Genomic DNA, 19985 nt, shown 5'->3' with positions numbered 1-19985 from the left:
TAAACCTGAAGGATGAGTTCACCATTCGGTGGAACTTTTGCTTTTTTGTTTGTTTTGTTTAGTAAATGAAAGCATCTGCTTCTGGATTTTATGGGGACTTCCTTTTCTTTACATTTTTACAGTCGAGAAATGGTTGTGAACCATTGCCATTCCAACGTGAATCATTGCTCCACCAAACAGCTGGTTAGCCATTAGCTAATTCTCGTTAAATCTTCCACTGAAAGGAGGGCTCTCCCCTGTCCCTGTCCTCCCCAATAGGTCCAGAAAAAATGATATGTAAATTTTTTTCTGGAATATTGAAGAGGTTCAGTTCTGGCTTTGACATGGAAAACCTAAAGGATGCCAGGAAGACATCGGGAAGTCACCGTAGTGAAAACAGTCGTCTGTATGTGCTTCGGTTGTCCCTTTACACACTCTTCTGCTTGCTAGCCATTCCTGTGAGTCTACAGGCAGCTCCAGAACATCCTCCCTCTTCTTATCAAGACAATCCACCAGTTCTTCTTTTTGGGATACCCTGCAGCCTTTGGGCTTGTTTTATGTTTTATCACTATCATCCATCTGCCGTACAGGCACACAGTCTGCATCAAGAAAAGTCTGCATGGCTGCGCTGTGATGGTATACATATCTTTAATCCCAGCCCTCGGGAGGCAGAGGCAGGAGGATCTCAGTGAGTTTGAGGCTAGCCTGGTCTGCAGAGTGAGTTCTAGGACAGCCAGGGCTACAAAGAGAAACCCTGTCTCAACAAAACAAAACCCACTTGCACTTATTTATTTCAATAAACACAAGGGGATGCCAAGTATCCCTGGTAAAGATGGAGACACAGATCAACTCCTGCAACAGCCTATAACTTTCTGTTATCACTTCTAAGTCTTCATATTGTTCTGAGTGACACACATAAGCCCCAGACCTGCTGATTTCTGTTCCAAGCACTCTCAATCATCTATGATCACCTGGGTTTTAAAAATTTATCCAAACCTAACAGAACCATTTATTATAGACAAACTCAATTCACAGCAATGAGTATTTGGCTTGCTTTATTCTCTCCTATCTGTGTGTAGGGTGACTCACAGGAATCTCCCTCATTAATGGTCAAGATCATTAGAAGGCTCCTCCTTCTGGCAGACGATAAACATGCACATGGTTTCAAAGGGCCCAGAGAATTTTAATTTCTAGGAAGACCAAATAAGTGGAGCAGACGCAGGTTTTCAGTTTCCCTTTACAGTCTGGCTATTCTCAGCAGGGTTCCAACCCAATGTGAACCTTTTTCAGCCTTCACAAGACATGTTTGAACACCCAGAGCTGACTTTTAGCTTGTACGCATCCATACGATTGTACCTTATTGAATTCATCAGCTGTTAAAATAACTTTTATCCCCAGTGGTGTTTGCCAATTGTAACCCATATAGCTCCCCAGTTCCCTTACCCTAGTGTCCCATTCCCTAAAAACACACTACGATTTAACACTTGAAAATGCATTTCAAACCCATGATGACTCACTTGGACCAGGCCCTGTTAGTTACTGGCTATTGTCTTGTCGTTACAACTTGCTTCTCACCATATCAGTTATCCCACAACAGTCTGAAAGCATTAGCCTTGAGAACAAGACTACCTAGGAGGTTATTTCCCTGGCTACCATGTCATCTCCTCAGAGGCTTCCCGCTGAGTAGAAACCCTAGCTCCTGTAAGCTGCCTACTCCTTGAAGCCCACACTGTATTTTTATAGAAATGATTTTGGATGGACCTCTGCTTCAAAATACACACACACACACACACACACACACACACACACACACACACACACCCTACAGGTTTAAATGACTGCTAATCTTTCACCCTATTTTAAAATCCAATTATAACCATAATTATAAAAAATGGCATGTATCTAAGAATGGCAAATAAATTATATTGGACCTCCTCTAAGCTAGGCATTGTATGAGTGCCTTACAATATAAACTTACTTAATCCACAGGATAATGCTACGACCTGATTTGATCATTATTGCAATTATTATGATATAAAGAAAAGTACAGTCAGATATTTTTATTATCACTTTCCCAATTTTCTTAGATATATTTCAAGTTATAATTGATTCAAACCTAATATTCACATAATGATTATTTAATGAAACTCGTCCTGATATTGTCTTTCTTATGTACCCTAATTATGGATTTCCAAGTGTACTTTAAAGAACGTTTTGTCTTCAACTTTTGGATTTCTTGCTAAAAATGTGGACTGAGTAGCAAAAGTACCTTTCTCTATGGTTTCTACCAGTATTCTCTTTATTTTCAGTCTTTAATGTGGCCATGGGTCTGGGTAGTTTAGAACTCTGCTCAGACATTTCCTGAGCATCAAGTGACTGTAACTGGTTAGCTGGCAATAAACCCTGGTACAAATCTGAGCACAAAATTCTTCAGCACTTTTAATGTGGGTCTGTGGGAGAGGTGAATGGGTCCATGTCGGTTTGTCTGTCCCTGCCATCCTCAATAGCCTCACTTGTACCATGGGTCCTCAGCATCTGCTTCTGTCTCCATGGCCCCATACATGTGCTTCTGGGTAGAAGAAGAGTCTCTGGCCAAGCCCAGTTTAGGCCTTTGCTGGTGGAGAGTGCATCTGTCTCTGAACAGTCTACAGGAGCTGGGGAAGAAGCGTGAGCAAGCAGACCTTCATGGAAGAAGTAGAGAGGAATCTCTGGGGTTCCTGTTTTGGTAAAATGAACAAGCGTCTGGAAGGACTCTTCTGACCCTTGTAGCCTCACTGGGCTGAAGAGAGAGAGCTCTCTGGTGCAGTCTGCAGGGCTGGGTACCAGTGGAAGGGGGGAAGATTTCCTGACCGAGGTGGTCCGCTTGGTGCTCAGATGGCTTGTCATGGACGAGAAATTAATTCAAACAAGATACGTGGATTGGCCATATGAACTCTCTGTAATGATAATCATCCATCCTAGATTTCATCATTTCTCTCATCCTAAAGCAAACATCAGCTTGCCATAGTCCCGACTTTAACATGAAAAACAAAATAACGCCCCCTCAATAAAAACAAAAACTCATCCCTCCTATCTTTAAAGTGCTAGCCCATTCAGAGCTTAGAGGTGTTTTACAGGATGTCTTGCTCAAAAGACCTCAATTAAGACACAAATAAATTAAAATGTAAAAATCCTTCTATTTGTATCCGTCTTTATTTCTCTGTAGTTCTGGTGGTGGAACAGAATGACAGACAAGAAAGCAAGGGAGACTGCTGATTCCCACGGGCGCCAAAGCCTCTGGGCTTCTTCAGGAATCTCAGACATGGCCCAGTGGGCGTGTCGGGAATCTGGGGGTGGAGACCTGGAAATCACATCACAGGGGATGCAGGCGGCCCGCCTACTCCTGGGGGTCAGTGGCAGTAGACTCCGTGCTCCTGGAAGCTCTTCTGGAAGCTTTCTACCTAGTGGCCTGGCAGCCCTGGAGACCATTTCTGGCAGGTATCCCCCTTCTCCCAGAGCTATGGCTGATGGGGTTGTGGGGGCTGGAAACACAATGCCTGTGTCACACATTCCTCCTTAAAATGCTAATATCCCACCTACCCACCCCAGGCTGAGACACCAGTAAGTGACTCCTCTGACCCTTTAAGTCACAAAAGAAAACTGTGTGACCGGTAGCATTTCCAGCAGCAACATCGCCTATTACACTGTAACTACCTTGACTCTTCTTTGCGTCCTGGCTTAACATTATTTCTGTACCGGAAACCATGAAACACACATTTGTTGGGAGGGGAGGGGAGATAGTCCTAAAAATGACAAACTGAAGAGCCTTTATCTCTGCAGCTTGGCTTTCCTATCACAGAGTAGCTCTCTGCAAACTTCACCACACAGTTGTGTAAAGGAGGGCTACACAGCGCTCACAGATTCTATTTCTCTGGAAGAATCGATTTTATTTGTTCTCAACCATATCGATAGGTGGCCTACCCTGGAAAAGTAAGGCCGATGAAAAGTCAAAGCTGGCCCATGACGGTGGTGCCAAAGCAGAAGGAGAAGCCCACCCATGTGCACCAGCCAGCTGGATATCAGGTAGGAGTCATCCAGGCAGGGGAAAAGAGTACTTGGAAACAAAAGTCAGACCACGCTTGTCCTGAAGAGTCAGGAGCTTCTTAGACAAGAGAAAAGTAACAACAACTTTTACTTCATAAGTTTTAGGACAGCATACACTTTCTGAAGGGGCATTTTTAATCCATTGCTCATTTTTGGGGGAGGGGGTAGAGCATCTTCAAGGACAGTTTGTTTAGGATGAAACACCAGATTTGTTTTCCATTCATCATTTCAGAGAAAATTCAGGAAGGGAAGGGGGGAGCCAGGAGTCCTAAGAGTAACACTTGATGAAGCAATAAGAGCATTTGGGAGCAGAAGCTTGAATCAACCATAAAGAAGGCAGGGTTGCAGTGGCCCAGGCTGGACTGACTAATTTAGGAAGGGGTAGAGAATAGACCTGTCTCCCTTTCCCCTGGAGCTCTGCCTGAGCATTCTAGCATTGAGGGACTTTGAACCTGTTTAAAAGTTGGTCGTGTGAGGCTGAGAAGTAACTACATTTTTATGGAATAGCAGATATTTCCCATGAACCACACAAAAGCCATCAGACATGAGTCAGGGAACAAAAAACCTAGTATTTCCATGGAAGACCTTCCTTAATGGGTCACTTCCCTAGGATTTGATGAACTTGTGAATAAAATAGACACACAAAGAGAGACACTTAGGGAGACACTCTAACATCCAGGGACTGTTATTCGCCATGGCTGCAATCACCACCTGGTCCCCTGCCTGTTTTTTGCTTCCAGTGGCCAAGGTCAGGCTCTGGCTGGAGAGGAGGTAAGTTTGGGGGCTTCTGCCTCAGCTCCTCCCAATCTTGGTTCTGGCAATGGTTCCATCCAAGACAGCAGCTACCGAGGACACCACAACTGTGCTTCTCAAAGAACTAAATGAGCTTCTTGGCTGTCACTTTATGTCCATGTTGGTGGTAGCTCCCTATTGTACTGTGTTGTGCCATCCAGCCTCTCCAACGACTTTCTTTCCAACCTGTCCACCTCCGTGAAAACAGCCCCTGGTTTAAATTCATTGCAACCTTCTTGTGAGTGGGACTCTGTCCCCACAGAATTCTGGCTGATATGGTGGAACCAGAATGACCTGAAACCCGACAGAAGCTCCAATGAATTGAAATTCTGAGTAGCACAAACATGGATCCGGATTGCTTGTGTGTATAGGGGAGCAAACCACTTATTATTTATGAAATAGAACTAAGAGGACAGGCTATAGAAATTCCAGGTACAAAAGACCTGAAGAACTGAAATCAGAATCAAGCAGGATTAATGGCATTAAACACATATTTTCATAATCACCCACCGCCTGCTGCTAATGACACATTCCAAACAGACTTCAAGAAGTAAATCAGGAGAGCCGTGTGGAATAGGAATTAGAATTTAAGTAGGCCAAACCCGAGTTCAGAACACAGCTCATGTAGTAATCACAACGTCTACTCTTTAAAAAGAAAAAAAAAAAGATGCATTGCTCGTCCTGTATTAGAAGATTCACTGCACATTAAGAAGGTTCTGGAACACAGCTGGATTCTTAGTTGAGCATACAAATGCTCACCATATATAAAGTACCTAGGGTCCATGCCCAACAGTACATAAGCTGTCAAAAAGCAAATCACTGTTGGCAGAATATTACGCTTTTAAAATGAACTAAAAAATAGAGGAGAATGGTGGAACACTTTCTCAGTTCCAGCAGTTAGCGAGCTGAAGTGGGAAGACCGGTAAACTAGAGATCAGTCTGGGTTATTTTTAAAGATACTGTCCCCAAAGCAAAACAACTGTAAAGGCCAAAAAAAAAAAAAAAAAAAAAAGTCAAAATAAAAAATATACAAAAATGGACAAAATGCAATTTTAGAAAATGTAAATAAGTTTTATAGATTTTGATTTTTAGTTTTGGCATTCTAATTTTTGTTATTTTTTTTCTAGGTAGTGGGATAGCATCCAAACTGATTATTTAGTGCATTAGTGAATTGGAATTAAACTGAGTAGAATTAAGAATAGGGATAGAAAACTGAAGGCTGAGAATGGAATCAATTCTCAGATACCATCAAAAGTGACAGGGCCCCAGGTGCGCGGAAGGGAGGAGGAAAAGGAGCGGTGAATGAGGCAGCAGCTAGATGCTATTTCTGCAGTCAAGAAATTTCTCCTTTTTTAAAAACCACGCCCCCTTTTCTCTTTTCTTGGGAACAGAAAGAATAGCTAGACAGGCATTTCCAGAAAGCATTTATGGATGGGTTCAGAATTTAAGTGTTCTTTCAAGAGGCGATGGATATAACAAGCACTCCAGGTAACTTCAGAAGTCAGCAGCAGGCAAAACGCTGCCACCACACCCATCCAGTGTAATTTTCCAATCCCCAGAAAGCATTGGGCTAACACCACCACCCCCTAGTGTTCTCTCATGTTGTTGCAATGTGAGTTAAGATTTAAACCTATTTCCAACACAAAACAGTTATCAATGTATTCTTATTTGACAGTGACTATTATTTTCCTGTGGGATAGTTAGACATCATATCTGTGGCATGGATAAGTGTTTAAGTAATGTTAACCCAGACTTTTTAATTGATAATTTAAAACAGAAATGAAAGTCCTGATGGCATTAAGTAAATTCTTACTCAGTGAATTGCACCGGGCATTAGACATGACATATAAAAATTCAAGTCTGCGGTGATCCCAGTTCTATGATTTTAAAGTGAAAGGTTTCTGCTGAGACAGGAAGACCAGACCAGCCTGGACTATATAGAAAGAGACACTGCCCCAAGAAACCAAAAATGCAATACAATACAATAAAGTAAAATAAATCACACTTCAGTGCTTCCTAAAGTGTAGATTTTGCTTGTCCAAAAGATTAAACTTTACTTCAGGGTGTCAGTAAGATACTATCCCAAAAGCAAAACAACTGTAAGGGGTAAAAAAATGAAGTCAAAATAAGAAAATCCAATATTTTGATAAAGGTCTCAAAATGGTGGCATAACCTTCATGTCTTCATTTGTTGGAGGGAACACTCTCACAAAGAGAAATATTGCATCAAGTTCCTTGGTTACTTGCAATAGTTTGATAGTTTATGTGTTTGATTTTCTTGAAAAAGAATTTTTGTTTCCTGGTAACTTTTCCAAGGACAGTATCAGTGTTTTATTTTTTACGGTATCATTAGAGATTTATACATTCTAAGACATTTATTGGGCTTCAATCCATCATACTTGTGCTATTTGCTATTGTTCATATTTTCCCATCTCTTGTCCCTGGGAGTTCAGGAACAGGCAGCCCACAATAGCTACCCCCCGGACTCTTGTTCCTTCCCATAGACCTGCAGTCCAACACTGGAGACCAAGGTCTCATGGTGAGAGTTTAATCACCTTCTAAATCTTTCTGGGAACAAAAAAAGGAAACACTAATTATATAAAACAATCTTCACGGATTCATGATATGTCTCATTTAAACTCAAGTGAAGGGCTTTTTTTTTTTTTTTTAATCTTATTTTTCCCATTTGTCCTTTTCTTTAGTCAAATTTCAGTTTTCCGACGAAGACCATGTCTACTCTCGTCCTTTATCTGTTAGGCACACACACCACACCATAGGAATAAATCCTGAGACCACTGGAGGGGCATGATGATAACAACAGTCAGCTCACAATTACTCTTAGCTGTGTTTGGCCTAGGGATCACGCTCAGCTTAGGCTATGCATGACACCTGCGATTTGAAGTCTCTTGTCATTCCCCTTTTAGTCTTGCTGTGCCCCCTACTGGAAGACAGGCACAGTTGTCTCCATTTACTGTTGATGTTTCAAACGGCTTCAAGTTTATTTTTGCTTCATGATGATGTGAAGTTTTATGCGGCTCTGAAGTCAAATTTACAAGATGAATCTAGTGCTCATCTCCCTCTCTCCTTTACTCTGGCTCCTTCCTCTGCCTGAAGATACCATTTTATTTTCAAATGCTGTACATCTTTCTATTAATATACCAAATATTGTTATATAACATTAGTTTCTATCTGTATGCTTCATTCTCATTAGATAAATGATAGCAGATTTTACAGACCCTTGTCAACCTAGAGAAATTAGTAAATTATTATTATTATTATTATTATTTCAGGCAGAGAAAAGTTTACCACCTGTATGGTCACCTGAAATGGTAGATTGGACTTTGCATTAGGCGATCTGAACATTAATTTTTTTTGGGAAAACAGGGAATTTAACGGTGGAGTCATAAGCTACATTTTAAACATGATGGTCACTGGTGTCTGTGCAGAGACAGGATGGCTGTCCACACAGACCCACAGCAGCGGTTTCTGCCCTAACCACTGTTCTTTTGTGGTGTGAGAGAGGCTGAGCCACAGACAGCTGAGATCTACAAATCTCTTATCTGCTGTTGTTAGGACAAATTTAGAAACACAGTAGTCTCCCTGTAGCTATGATTCCTTTTCGGGTAATTCCTTGTCCAAAAACATTAAATGGGAAATTTCCCCAAATAAACTTCCTAAGTTTAAAGGTAGTTATTATTGTAAGTGCTATGATTAAAAACAATCCTTCATGTTGTCTGGCTCCATCCAGTCAGGGACACAAGTCATCCTTTACTATAGGTTACAAGTTATTTATGCTGTATTACTCTACTTGCCTCATGGCAGCAGAGAAGGGAGGAGAGAGATAAATAGACATGCATGCATTGTATATTTACTTATCATAAATCTTTTACTATGTTTAGGTTCATGGGCTCATTTTTGGATAGTTTCCATTTTAACTTTTTAATTTATTCATTTTTAATTGAAGATATATTCCTCTTTCATACAATATATCCAGAACACAGTTCCCTTCCCTCCACTCCTCCTAGCTGTCCCCATCTCCTCTCACCCCCAGTTCTGCCTCTCTGTTTCCTCTTCGAAAAAGAGCAGGCCTCCAAGAGATAGTCAAGCAGGAAAAAAAAACAAAAAATAAGACACAATAAAATAAAGCAAAAGCCCTCATATCAAGGCTGGAGGAGGCAACTCAACAGAAAAGAGTCCAAAGAGCAGGCAAAAGAGTCAGAGATACATCCACTCCTGCCGTTAGGAGTCCCACAAAAGCACCAAGCTAACAGACACAACATTATTGTAGACTACAAAGTGGAGTCAGAGATAGGTTGATAAACAGTAGTTTATTGGGGAAAAGTACTCACACAAGGGAGCCAGTGACCAGGTTTGCACCTGGCAGGACAGACCCAGAAATGCTTCCCAGTCAGCTCAGCCAGGAGAAAAAGAGGTGCGCGCTTGCCTCCCTCCTTAAATTCTTGTTACATAACTCTGACCACGCCCAAGAGGTACATCTAATCAGGATTTCTCCTTACACAACATATAGGCAAAAAGACTCGCTGCAGACCCAGTCTCTCTGTGAGCCCATGTGAGCCCCGCTTAGTTGATTTGATGGGCCATGTTCTCCTGGTGTCCTCCATCTACAATCTTTCTTCCCCCCTCTTTTTTGGGGTTCCCCAATCTCCTAGGGGAGGCACCTGATGGAAACCTCCAATTTAGACTCTCTGTGAATAATGTCTGGCTGTGGATGGCTGCAGAGGATCCTATCTGCTGCCAGAGGCAGCCTCTCTTATAACAACCGGACAAGGCACCAATCCGGGCAACGTTATCATTGGTATGTATATAGGAAGAAAGCAGCGAACAGCTAGACTGTGGGGCTGCTCACGGATCAAGCAAGGGCCTTGGGATGTTGTGCACCATGGCTGGGGGGACCCCCTCCTTGTCCTTATTTTCAGATGTGTCTTGCATCCTCCCCCTGCTCTGCACATCTAGCTTTTCTCTGTCTCTTTGCCCTTAAACAGTTTTCCCCGCTCACTGTGGGCTCTATTTGCAGCAGCTACCCCTCAACACGGGGACTGGCCAGAGGAGACATGTGTGGGTGTGTGTGTTGAATCCTGTTTTAAGTATCCAGCCCACTTGGGCTCTCCATGCCCACCCACACACTGGAGCCAGAGTGACTCCCAGGTTACAGGCTCTCTTCCCAGAATGACCGCCCAAGCTTTGTGGGGACGGCTTTTGCTGACTCTCATTTCTCGGCCTTTTGGTGCTAACAGGAGGCCCTCGGCTTTCTTTCAGTCTTCTGTAACACGTTTGGAAAAAGCAGCCATGCCTCATTATCACTAACGGTTTATACAACCCGCACATATTAAAAACAAACAAACAAACACATTTTGGTTCTAAGGGGTGCAATTTACCGCTTCTTTATTATAGAGTTGGCCGTGGGGTTTTGTTTTTGCTGTTCTAGTTACTATTTTTGCACAGGGTGGTTTAATAATGTAAAACTCTTGTCACCTTGGCACTATTTTGCAGATGAAGCAGGCAAACGCAGAGTCTTTTTTTATTAGCATCTGCGGGCCTGTTTCCCTGTTTTCTGAGGCACTTCAGATGCCCTCCCATTTGCAGCGGGTGACAGCTTATTAAACCATCAAAAATATAACCTAAAAGCGGATTTCACTCTTAACCTACCAGTCAGCTTAGTATGTTCACCCTTAGAGCACACGAGGTACTTATTTTAACCTACAGTTAGACAAAATCATTACACAGAAAATCCGTTTTTATAATAAAATTCTGAGTATGCCTTATAATTTAGTGAATACTGACTCCATGGAAAGCAAAGCCCAGTTAACAGCATAGATGTGTATTTGCCATACTACAACATTCAAAAATCATAATCCAAGTGGGAACCATCTGTGTATCGATGAAGTAATGTGGTGTTGGGATAATCTCTTCGCATGCTGTGTGATGTGTCTCTCTCCTTCCTCACTTGCCCGATTGTTTCCGATTGGTTCAATAAAGATCTGAGTGGACAATAGCTGGGCAGGAGAGGATAGGTAGGGCTTCCATCGAGAGATAGGAACTCAGGGAAAGAATCTGAGGCGTGGCAGATTCTCCATCCAGACACGGAGGAAGCTGGGGGTTGGGTATTGAGGAGAAGTAATGACCCACATGGAAGAATGTAGATTAATATAAACAGGTTAAATTAAGTTTTAAGAGCTAGTTGAGAACAAGCCTAGGCTAAGGCCAAGCTTTCATAATTAATAAAAAGTCTCCATGTCATTATTCGGAAGTTCAAAGCTGGCAGTTCAAAGAAAGACATGCAATGTTTAGAGTCCAACATGGAGGCATGTATATGTAAACACGGGGCCTGAGAAAGCTGAGAAAAGTCCCTGGTATACAGAGACATGACTCTTTTAGGAGGCCCTGTTGTGCAGCCCAACACTTGAGTAGGGCCCCTGAGGGAGACTCTGTAAAAAGGCCTGCCTGCAATAGCCCAGCCCAGCACCATCCCAGAGCTGGGGTAGGTAGGCAAGGCTCCCACCCACTGGACCATGGGCATGAGGTTCAGGTCTCACCAACCCATGTGGGGCAGAGCCAGCCACCAGTGCCATATGCTAAGTCCACAGAAGGAGCCTATGCATGCTCAGAGGTGGCCTGGCTCTTTAAGGTTTGATTCACAGGGTCAGAAAAGGCAGTAGGAATGTAAAAAGTCAGGTCCAGACTGAAAAACAACCAACCAACCAACCTCTGAGCAGTACAGTGCCCTTGAAAATGTGCTTAGGTGCTGAAAAAAGAAAATGGACATGGAGAGTCATAGAAATAGTTTGAAAATAATAAAGTGAAGTTCTTAAAGATTTGAGATTAAAGTAATAGAAAAAGAATAAGCCATGTAAGAATGGTGATACCATATCACAGGATGTTTGGACCCTATTTAGTGCCTTATTAATTTTAAAGTATTAAATGCTAATGAGCAAAAAAAAAAAAAAAAACCAACAGCTACTGAGAGACACTGGATTGTGGAGAAAAACTGCTGAATTAAACCAGAGTATATATTTTAAAGATGTCCTAACTTCAGAATAGAAGTCAGGAAATGTGTTGCATTGGGGGAGAGGTTATCTCTTTGTTTCCATAGGAAACAAAAAACTATGGATCAGATTGGACCAGGGGAGACCTCTTCGGGATCTTGTCTACAGACATGAAGTAAGAAACCAAGAAAAACTACACGTGACATATATTCTGGTCCCTCTACATGGGAATAGCTCTGAGATAGACAAGACATAATAAGACATAATAAATCTTTTTGATTACAGAGTCCGCATGACAGTTTGGTTATGTAGTTCAAATAGACTTATAAAGTTGAGAGATGTCTTTTGCTTGCTCAAACATAGAAGAGAAAATCATCTTTAGCTGACTTGTGCATACTGCATATTATCTACTTGTGTTGATGCAGGTAGGTGTGTGTGTGTGTGTGTGTGTGTGCGCGTGCGTGCGTGCGTGCGTGCGTGCGTGTGTGTGTGTGTGTGTGTGTGCGTGTGTGTGAATTTTAAAAGTTTGTATGTTTTCAGAACAAAAGGACCAGCCACCAATGAAGACAAGACAAGTATCCCAGGTGATCCAGCCTCACAGAATGCCTCTGTTGCTGTTTCCTCAGAAATCTGCATCCAGAAAAATTTCAAAGCAGCTAGCTAAGATGGTTCAGCCTCACAGGTTACTCCAGCCAGGACTTCAGTAAAGCCCTATAATTTCCCATCACACACAGAGAGACAACAAATGACACAGCTAGCTCTTCCAGGACTTGCTCATCATCCTAATTTTTTCAGGGACCCCTAAAAATGCCATCACCCCAGACAGCAGAAATTTTAAGACAGTATGCCCTATTCCCAAGAGGTGGGGTGAATGCTTTTTGGTTGTTTGGTGGGTTATGGATGTTTGTCACCGGGGGAGTTGGTTGCAAGTTGTTATTGATTATGGTCAGAAAAAAACTAAACAAAGGAGATTAGATTTAGGGATCTCATTCTTTCTTTTTTTATTCTTTCTTTCTCTTTCCTCTGTCCATCTTTCTCTTCTATTTTATATTGGGGAAAGAGTGAGGAATGTGGGATGAAAACAAAATGAAGGGGTGTAGAATGATAGGATAAAAGGTAGATTACTGAATCCTCTTTTAAACTAAAAAGCAACTACTAGTCTCAGATATTTTACATTGGTATGGACTTTTGTATAGTGATACAAATTTAACTTTTTGTACAGCATATTTTTGTTACAATATGCTGTATATATGTTTCTTCTTTTGTTTAAGGTATTGCACCTACACAGCCCATTTAAAATGTAATGTAAGCTGGGCAGTGATGGCGCACGCCTTTAATCCCAGCACTTGGGAGGCAAAGGAAAGTGGATCTCTGTGAGTTTGGGGCCAGCCTGGTCTACAAAGCTACACAGAGAAACCCTGTCTTGAAAAATCCAAAAAAAAAAAAAAGAGTAAAGTTCTTGCCCTTGCAAGCCACTATTACAAACTGTCTCAAACTTGTAGTAAGGGTTTAGATGTAGACAGAAATAAGCTTTATTTAGCCTCATGTTATGTTTTCAAGGTTAAACAGAGATATATTTTAGATAGATAGGTGGTCTTCAAACACTTCAGAGATCTACGGAATATGGCATTTAAGATGTTTTAATAACACAAGGCTTTTCATGACAGTGAAACATGTCTGCTCTTGGCAGCTCCAATCTACTTCAAAGATGATGGACATCGAAGAAACTCCATATGGAGTTTGCTTCAAATGTGGAAAAGCTAGTCACTGAGCACGAAACTGCTGACAGTATGCTGTCCAAATCGAACAAGGAGGGCACAAAGGAAGTTGACTGACAAACTTTACCAAGACAAGGTAGTGTAGACCTTAAAAATTCCTGCCTCACAGAAAAAATATGCCGATATTCTAGGTCTGAGACTGAATATGGATGCTCCAATGTTAGAGAGGAACCTTGGGTGACTTTTCAGGCAGCCACATGTTTCTGACAATTCTACAGTTTTGGAAGCTGTTTGCTCTGCACTTCCTGCTTACTCAGTTAATATTTCATCCTTCTCAGGTCTCTGATGGAGTTGAAGACTAGATAGTTATAGTTACAGTTTTCTTTGTTACCAAATTCACAGACAATTATAGAACATTCCATCCAAACACAAAAGAATATAACTTCTTCTCAGCACCACATGGAACCTTTTCTAAAGTCGACCACAGACTCAGCAATAAAGCAAACCTCAACAGATACAAAAAATTGGATTATCTTATAGGACCACCATGGCTTAAAATTAGAATTCAACAACAACACAAATTGCAGAAAACCCACAAACTCATGGAAATTCAACAACGCTTAACTGTATCACTCCTAGGTAAAGGAAAAAATATAAAGAAATCAAAGACTTCCTAGAATTCGATGAAAATGGGACACCCTGAAAGCAGCGCTAAGGGAAAGTTTATAGTGCTAAGTGCCCACATGAAGAAACTGGAGAAAAGTCACACTAGAGAATTAACAGAACACGTGAATGCTCTAGAAAAAAAAAGAAGCAAACTTACCCAGGAGGAGTAGATGCCAGGAAATAATGAAATTGAGAGCTGAAATCAGTAAAGTAGAAACAAAGAAAACAATACAAAGAATCAATGAAACAAAGAGTTTGTTCTTTGAGAAAATCAACAAGATAGACAAACCTTTATCAAACCTAACAAAAAGGCAGCGAATTAACAAAATCAGAAATTAACAAAATCAGAAATGAAAAGGTGGACATAGCAACAGACACTGGGGAAATCCAGAGATTCATCAGGTCATACTTTGAAAACCTCTACTCCACAAAATTGGAAAATTAAAGGAAATGGACAATTTTCTGGATAGATATCATTTACCAAAATTAAGTCAAGAACAGATAAGCAATTGAAATAGACCTATAACCACTAATGAAATAGAAGCAGTCATCAAAAGTCTTCCAACCAAAAAAAAAAAAAAAAAAAAAAAAAAAAAAAAGTCCAGGGCCAGATGGTTTCAGTGCAGAATTCTACCAGAAATTCAAAGAAGAGCTAATACCAATACTCTTCAAATCATTCCACAAAATGGAAGCAGAAGGGTCATTGCCAAATTCTTTTTATGAGGCTACAATTACCTTGGTGCCCAAACCACAAAAGACGCAACTAAGATAGAGAACTACAGACCAATCTCCCTCATGAACACTGATACAAAAATACTCAATAAAATACTGACAAATCGTATCCAAGAACACATCAGAAAAATCATACACCATGATCAAGTAGGCTTTATCCCAGGGATGCAGGGATGGTTCAACATATGGAAATCCATCAATGTAATCCAACATATAAACAATCTGAAAAAGAAAAACCTCATGATCATCTCATGAAATGCTGAAAAAGCCTTTGACAAAATTCAACACCCTTTCATGATAAAGGTCTTGGAGAGATCAGGGATAACAGGAACATACCTAAGCATAATAAAGGCAATATACAGCAAACCAATAGCCAACATCAAACTAAATGGAGAGAAACTCAACATGATTCCTCTAAAATCAGGAACAAGACAAGGTTGTCCACTCTCTCCGTATCTCTTCAATATTGTACTTGAAGTTCTTGCTAGAGCAATAGGACAGAAAAAGGAGATCAAGGGTATACATATTGGAAAGGAAGAAGTCATACTTTCACTATTTGCAGATGATATGATAGTTTACCAAATTCATAAAAGAAACTCACAAAGAGGTACAAAGTTTATAAAGGTTGAAAGACATAAAAGCTTAAGTTGTTTATCTAGGAAAATGTTTTAAGGTCTGAAAAGATATTTTTAGGTTGGTAATAGAAGTTATGAAAGAAAGTGATTTAGGAACAAAGTTTTAGACTCACCAAGATAGGACAGACAATAGAGTACTTTCTCCAAAGTTGCCAAAAATAAATGGACTGGACATTGTGAACATAATTAATTCTTAAATGGTAATTGTTCTTATTCTATGTAGTTTATTGATGTTAGAGAAAGAGCCACAGTTTCTAGAGTGAAAAGTCTCAAAGGTTTGGTAATATGATTCAAAGGTTATCAAAAGTCAAAGAACCAATGGTTCAAAATAGAGCATGCAAGATAATTTCTGAGGAGTCCACTGAAACTCCAGTATGCAGGTAACATAAGGCCATAGCATAAATAAGTCACATATAGGGATGCAACAACTAAGCAGACATTTCCCATGCAAGTTTTTAACCACACCACACTGATACCAGGACAATAGGTAATTTTATATTCATGAACTTTCTGTAGTTCTTATGCTTCAGATTCTATTTCTTCTACAACTAAAGAAGAAAGATAGGGATTGAACTCACCCAAATTCAGTCCATTGTTATGGTATTAATATTTTAATATTTATTGTTAACATATTACTGTATATCATAATTTTCCTGCTAGTGCCTCTTAAATATGACAGGTCACACGATGGCAAAGTGCAGCTACGGAGACAGCTTGCCCTTCCCTTAGAACCTCCTACCCCCATCTTTCCTCCCCAGCAGTCACTTCTCGTGATTACTGAATATACCCAGCCTTTTTCTCCTAGATGGTAAAGGTATTTAGTCCTTGTACCAGTTAAGTTTAGCAGACAAAAGGAAAAACAGAAAGGTCTTCCAGAGTTGGAAAAGGTGTAAGAAGAACGAGAACAGTTCTTGTTTATTAATTTCTGCCAAACTATATAATAATAAGCAGGCTGCTAATGCTTTTTGGCTTAAATAAAGCCACCAAGAAACCAAGCTGGGACAGTACTCAGGCCTTACACATGATAGACAGGTACTTCAACACTCAGCTACACCCCAAAATCAGAGTACATCTTAGCATAACACTGTTAGATCATAGCCTGGAGGAATGGGGCAGTTTTGATTTTTGAAAATTTACTGTGTATTCATCATCCCTTTAGGCCTCTCTGTTATGGCTTCAAGAAAAGTCAGTTTGGATCCATGATTACTTTTAGGTGGAAGGAAGCATGCTGGTGTGTGTGTGTGTGTGTGTGTGTGTGTGTGTGTGTGTGTGTGTGTATTTGTATGTGTGGTGTCTGTGTGTGTGTGTGTGGTGAGCATGTATGGTGAGTGTGTGTATGTGTGGTGTGCTGTGAGTGTGTGTATGTATGGTATGTGTGTATGTGGTGTGTGTGTGTGTCTGTGTGTGTGGTGAGCATGTACGGTGAGTGTGTGTATGTATGGTATGTGTGCTGTGTGTGTGTGTGTATGGTATGTGTGTATGTGTGTGTGTGTGTGTGTGTGTGTGTGTGTGTGTGTGTGTGTGTGTGTTGGGTGGGAGGTGGAGTGGAAGCCACCAGTTAACTGTGAGTTTTGGGAATATATCTACCTACTGTGAGGACATCTTCACACCTTGTTGCTTTTTTATTTTAATCAAGGATGGCTGGCCCTCGAAGGTCCCACTCTCCCCACACTGTTTCCCAACTTGGACTTACTGTTGTTAGCGTCTTTGTCATTCAACAGGAGTTCTCTGAAGCAGACACAGGGGCCTTCAAGTGACATTCAGGAGATCCCAGAGCAGATATAACCTGTCAGAAGCACAGTTCATACTTTAGTTTGCTTGTCACACGCTAATACAACATGAGAGGTTAAAAACTGTCAAGAAGTTGAGGTTGAGGTGCCCCACACGTCATCTCTACACACTTTCCCTGCACAATCTGGGCCATTTTCATCATGCCCTTTTACCCAGTAAGTCTGCAAGTGAACTCACCACCCCCCAAGAAACACTTTTATTCTTTTAAATTTGCTTATTTTGTTTTTGTGGTGAAACTCTATCCAGCTCAGTTTTCCAGATTTCATATCATATATTTACTTAAGTATTTATTTATTTATTTATTTATTTTTATTAGTTCAAGTTGGGAACAAGCTTGTTTCACAAGTAAATCCCTTCTCTTACCTTACCTCCCTCCCCTCACCTCCGTCCCTCCTCCCCCACCTCCCACATACCCCCACCCCATCCACCCTCCACTCCCCAGGCAGGGTAGGGCCCTCAATGGGGGCTCTGCAAAGTCCACCAAATCTTCCTGGGCTGGGCCTGGGCCCTTCCCCATGTGTCCAGGGACAGAGAGCATCCCTTCATGTGTGATGGGCTCTCAAAGTCCCTTCTAAACACCAGGGAAAAATACTAATCCACTACCAGAGGCTCCCTGGAGTGCAGAGGCCTCCTCATTGACATCCATGTTCAGGGGGCTGGATCAGTCCTACTTAAGTATTTAATGATCATATATATTTAGTTCATCATGTGTCACAGTACTGGGCACTCTGGGACGGAGTTAGTGGATGTCATCTACTCTTCAGGAATTTTATTTTATTTTATATTTTTTGTTTTTTCAAGACAGGGTTTCTCTGTGTAGCTTTGGAGCCTATCTTGGCACTCTCCCTGGAAACCAGGCTGGCCTCGAACTCACAGAGATCCACCTGCCTCTGCCTCCCGAGTGCTGGGATTAAAGGTGTATGCCACCAATGCCGGCTTCCTCGGGATTTTAAATTCAGTGTGTTGTTGTTTGTGTCCTTCCTTCTGTCCCACCTTATAGGCGCACATATACCCTCAGCTTCTCTGTAGCCATCCCCACGCAGTCGCTCTGGCGGGGAGCCGCGTCCTCACGCCAGGCCCACAGTGCTCAGTACCTTCCAAAGGCTGAAGTTCAGAGTCTCTGTAGTTCAGCCATCACCGTCTACCCTGCACTACGACTTCACAATCCTTGTCCTGAGTCAAGATCCATTAGTAATTTGGGGAAGGTCAATTTATTTCTGTCATAGATGCTTAGGAACCTGCCTATGGAACATTCCCATGGATCTTTGATGTGCAGCCAGGCTGCAAAAATCACTTCCCTCTCCACGCTTTTTCCTGGAGGTATGGATCCGTGACGCACTTCTGAGATGCTGCCTCCACTTAGCTTGCTAGCATCTCTCCCTGTAGGGAGTCTTAAAGACTTGATGTGATTCCAGAGGTCTAATGACGTGCCTCACTCCCCTTTGTCTCTCCCAAGGATCAAGATCTGCTTACTGAACGAACTGCCCACCTTTAGCACCTACTTTTCCCCAATCCTTAGTCTGAGGGCTTCAAGCAGCCTGTTCTAATGCAAACAATGGATGAAGAGGACCACGGAAGTCTACAGTGGTCTCTTTTGTTATTTTATTCATGGTCATACTTATCTTTGTATATTATTTGTAAATGATTCTCTGCACAGTCACTGAGGCTAGAGAGTATACTGAGTTTGCTTTCTTTCCCAGCATAGTAGTCTATGCTGTTTGTGTAACAGATCCTCCCAGCACAGCAGACCTATGTGTTGTGCATAGTGGATCCTCAACATGCTCTTGCTGGATATTCTGCCTTCCTGCATCTACAAAGTCAGGAATGGTGGACGGATCTCATATTGCAATCCTCCTCCTCCCCCTCCTCCTCTTCTTCTTCCTTTTCTTCCCCAGACATGACAGTATTTCTAAACGTAAGGATTCATGTGGCTCAGTTGAATCCAATGAGATGATGTACACTCACCTTCTCACTTTACAAATCATCTGTCTAGACACTAAATTCCATCAGCCACCTCACTGTTTCTTTGTTGTTATGTGATATTACACATTATAACTCTGGAAGGAACCATTCCTAATTGTCATTTTTATAGAGGAGGAGACTGACACACACACAAAAACTAATTAATTTGTTTCTAATTCAGAGATAATGTCAGAGCTAGCAACTAGCCCAGTAGCTGGACCCAGGATTTGCATAAATATTTATTTGTTTGTTTATTTATTTAGTGTGTGCATCCATATGTGTGTGTGCATGCAGGAGTGTGCAGCAGGGCACATGTGCAGAGGTCAGAAGACAGCTTTTGGAGTTGATTCTCTATTTCCAACATGGGGTTCCAGATACTAAACTGAGGTAATCAAATTTGATAGCAACTGCCCTTGCTGCTGGCTCCATCTCACCAGCTTAACTCCCTCTTGTATATAGACTGTCTCCTGAAAGGGTTTGCTGAGTCTCTCTCCAGATTTTTTTCTTGAAATCAGAATTGTCCTGGAAATACCTCTTGAACAGACGTACACTATATTAATAATATTGGAGCATTTTTACAGTGAAGAAGGCGCATCTGCCAATGCCATTTAGTTCATTAGCCAA

At 41.4% G+C, this 19985-nt stretch overlaps 1 protein-coding gene across 1 annotated transcript in view; it reads right to left on the bottom strand.

Annotated features, from left to right (window-relative positions):
• LOC100774912 (disks large-associated protein 1) overlaps window positions 1-19985 on the bottom strand; it is a 766677-nt gene that overhangs the window by 395677 nt on the left and 351015 nt on the right. Inside the window, exon 4 of the mRNA XM_027397813.2 lies at window positions 17302-17394. The gene's annotated coding sequence lies outside the window, so the exon portion shown is untranslated. The remainder of the gene's footprint in view (window positions 1-17301; window positions 17395-19985) is intronic.

The sequence above is a fragment of the Cricetulus griseus genome, chromosome 2 (genome assembly GCF_003668045.3).
Source record: "Cricetulus griseus strain 17A/GY chromosome 2, alternate assembly CriGri-PICRH-1.0, whole genome shotgun sequence".
NCBI classification, from domain to species: Eukaryota; Metazoa; Chordata; class Mammalia; order Rodentia; family Cricetidae; genus Cricetulus; species Cricetulus griseus.
Note: the sequence above shows the minus strand (reverse complement) of the source record. Positions and strands in the feature narration are given on the sequence as shown.